This window comes from Propithecus coquereli, unplaced genomic scaffold (assembly GCF_000956105.1).
Source record: "Propithecus coquereli isolate 6110/MARCELLA unplaced genomic scaffold, Pcoq_1.0 Scaffold12, whole genome shotgun sequence".
NCBI lineage: Eukaryota > Metazoa > Chordata > Mammalia > Primates > Indriidae > Propithecus > Propithecus coquereli.
The window spans coordinates 9,834,629-9,838,496 of record NW_012136080.1 but is presented as its reverse complement, the minus strand read 5'-3'; positions in this window follow the sequence as shown (position 1 = coordinate 9,838,496).

The window sequence follows — 3,868 nt, the reverse complement described above, 5'->3', positions numbered from 1 at the left end:
AACTTAACTCTCATTTATATCAATTAGCCTATGGCAAAATTGGTTTTGTTATACATTGTTTTGCTTACAGTTGTAGTTCCAAGAACCTAAGTGAGGACTTAACTGTGTTGTACCATAGTTTCTTTACCCTCCCCCCTGTTGAAAGGTATTGGGCTGTTTCCAGATTTTATTATTTGTTGAATTTCCATTTCAGTGTTTATTTGTTTAAAGGACTGTTAGCATCTGGGACTCTAGAAAGAAGGTGTGTTCAAAATCCCTATAATTCGACATGTTTATATGGTCTGTGTTGGAACTAGTAAATATATTAGAGTTAAGGCAAAGTGTAAGTGTAACTTCCCATAATCAAAGCCAGAGGTAAAATGCAAAGCATAAACATAGATTCTGAGTGGCTTTGGGTGGATCAGAGCCTGGGTCTGGATTCTCATCCTGGTTCTGCTATGGAATCTTGGTGGGTGTTTGGCCTTTTTCTGGCTAACTTGTATCTTGGGAATATCCTGCCTTCACACTGGGGGAAACATACTTATTATGAGACCTGTTCCATTTTCCCAGCTTTCTTTGCAGCTACAGCTGTCACATGACCTTGGCTCCACCAATCAAATGTAGTGCAGGAGACGTCGGTTTGTATGAGAGCAAGGGGAATCTGTTTTCTGGGGAGGGTGGTGGTGAAAGTATCTGGCTTAGGGGGATGGTAAGAGGAGGAAGTCTGGCATCACAGCTCAGCATTGCCAATCTGATCTATGATCTCTGTGGTCAGTAGCAACATTAGCTGAAGAGGGATCATTTGTTGTGGCTAAGAGCACTACTATTTCAGCAGAAAGGACTACTAAATGAACCTTCTATTATTGTTTTCTCAGCTGCAAAATAGATCAAAATTCCTCACTTTTTTACGTGTCACTCTTGAAGGGGTTTTTTCCTGTCTTAGACACAGTATTCTCTTTTTTGAGGATCCACCAAAGAAATTGTACTCATGTCTCATGAATTGTTGGGCTTTCCCTATAGATGCATTTTATCTTGCAGATATCATGAATTATGCAATCAATTTGATGGTGTTCCCCTTATTTTATTGACTGCTAGAGAGATCAGAGCCAAATTTGAGGCCCAACTTCATAAGTCTCATAGATCTTAAGACATGTATTTTGTCTTATAAATGTACTTATACTTTCATCTAATTTTCTATATTTTTAACCTTTATTCCTGGTTCCCTCACTTTAAAAAGTTTAAATGATAAAAAAATGGAATATTATCTCATCACCCAGGTAACTCCACGATATATGTCATTGGTTAGAAAATTAAAACTGTAAAGAAAGGTATAAAACAAAAATAAAAATTTCCCACCTCTTCTAAAGTCCATTTTCCCAAAGACAAACACATTTCCTTCGAGGAAAACCATGCATCTGTAAGCATTTATTTAAAACTAAAGTAAATTAGAGTTGAAAGCATGGAGAATTAAAAAATATTTTTTAAAGACATCCTCACCTCAACAGTTAGAGATTATAATGATGTTTTAAATCATAATATTTGCTATTCAGTATAATTTCTATAATAGAGTAAAAGTTCCCAAAAGCTTATAGTAGTCTGAAAAACAAAATTGTTTGGTATTTGATGATTTGCAAATATACTGAAAAATTCTGTTGAATAATTACTGAGGCTGTCTCTGCTAACTGCACAGGTGGACTTGCTAACATTGAGGATACAGTCAACCCTTGAACAAAGCAGGGGTTAGGGGTGCCAACCTCTATGTAGTCAAAAATCCATGTATAAATTTTGGCTCCACCAAAACTTAACTACTAATAGCCTACTGTTGACCAGAAACCTTACTGATAACATAAACAATTAACACATATTTTCTATATTATGTGTATTATAAGGTCTTTGTCTTCATCATCTCCACGTTGAAATGTGAAGACAGGGGAGGGGGAGGTCTTGCTGGCTTAGGCGTGGCAGAGGCAGAAGAAAATTCATATATAAGTGGACCTGCACAGTTCAAACTCACTTTGTTCAAGGGTCAACTGTGCATTTATTTAAATTTACACAAAAGAGATCATATTCTACATACTTTTCTGCACCTTCTTTTTCTTCTTTTTAACTAACGATATATCTCAGAGATCTTTTGATATCAGCATAAAAAAGAAGAAACACTTCTTTTTAAAATGTCTTCAAAGTATTCAACCTTATTAATGTATCAAAATTTACTTAACTGGTCTCCTGAATGATAAATTTCTTTAGTTTTCTTCATTTTTTTCACTATTATAAAAATTTTTGCAATAAATATTTCTAAACTTTTATTTTGGTCAATATTTGCAGTAAATTCCTAGTAGTGAAATTGCTAGACAAATTGGTACAGTCCTTGGTAGATATTGCTAGATTGCCCTCCACGAAACTGGCACCAATTTTCACTCCCATGTGTGTTGTATCAGCATTACCATTTCCACATATTCTCATCATCACTCGATATCATCAGTGTTTTAAATTTTTACCAGTGCGGCAAAATGGTATCTCATTCTTGCCTTAATTTTCATTTATTTAATTATATTTTTCAGAGTTTAAAAAAATCTTTGGACTGAATACACTTTTGGAACCCATTTCAAAATCTTGAATTAATGTGAACTATAAAAAATTCTATATATTGCATTTATTTAAAGCACGTAAAAATCAGCTATCCTGCCTCTAAAATTGGTTGTGCTGCATCCTGGCTGCATATTTGAAACACCTGGAATGCATTTTAAAAATACCTTTGCCTGGACCTTATACCAGACCAATTAAGTCAGAATCTCTGGGGCTAGGGCCTGGCCTTGATATTTTTAAAAAGCTCCCCAGGTAATTCACAAATGCAGCCAGGGCTGAAAAACACCACTCTAAATGCATGATAATGGACGCCACAAATAGTATGTTTAAGAAGTTTAATGTTCCAATCCTGGATGGTACCAGTTGAATGCATAAAAGTACATTTTCCAAGCTGCCTTTTCTTTAAACAAGGGTCTGACATATTCATGGTGGTGAAGTGACAAGCCTCTTGCTCAGCCACCATCGTCCTCTGCTGTATTCCTATCTGTGCAGCCAGCATCTCAGGAAGAAATGACAAACTCACACTTTACAAATTAATAATTGATATGACCAAATCAAAGAAAATCACTAGCAGAATGGTGATTAATCTCTTTATGATCAAAGTTGTAAGAGCCCCTTCCTGTTGAGCTTATGACCGTAATTGGCTCATCCTCTAGTAGTGAAAAGGAAAAGATGATCATAAAGAAGGAAAGCCACTGCTACTCCATGCGAAAGAGGGTCTTTAAAGTTTGCCTGTCGTTCTTCAGCTTCCCTGGTTCCTGTGACAAGCGTGTCACAAGCTGTCATTTCATTCGCTGGAGCTAAACCGTGATGGATTTTTCTGTCAACTCAGCGATATCTAATAGGGGAAAAACTGCTGTGAAAATAATCCACTTTATCAATTCAATTTGAATTTTTTATAATATCAGGAAAAGATCAGATAATCACAATAACTTCTGATTCAGGATGTCTGAATGTATTTTCATTTAAAAATACAAAATCAGATAATGTGAGTGGGAAAATAATTTTTAATTCTTATTCAATTGCTTTTGATTTCCTGGTTCATACTAATTAATATGTATTTTCTAGCCATTCTCTAAAGGAAGTAGATTACATTTTCAAGCAAAAGTTGTTGATAGGCAAGAATTGGAACATAGAAATCTTTTAAAAATACATCAAAGAAGAGCTAAAATCTAAAAAGTTGCCACCAATTAATAAGTCAACTCTAACAATATAATTTTTGAAAAAGAACATTTGTAATTTTAGCTTCTCTTTAATTGAATGTATTGTGGTATGATTCAGGTACAATAAATTTCACAGGCTT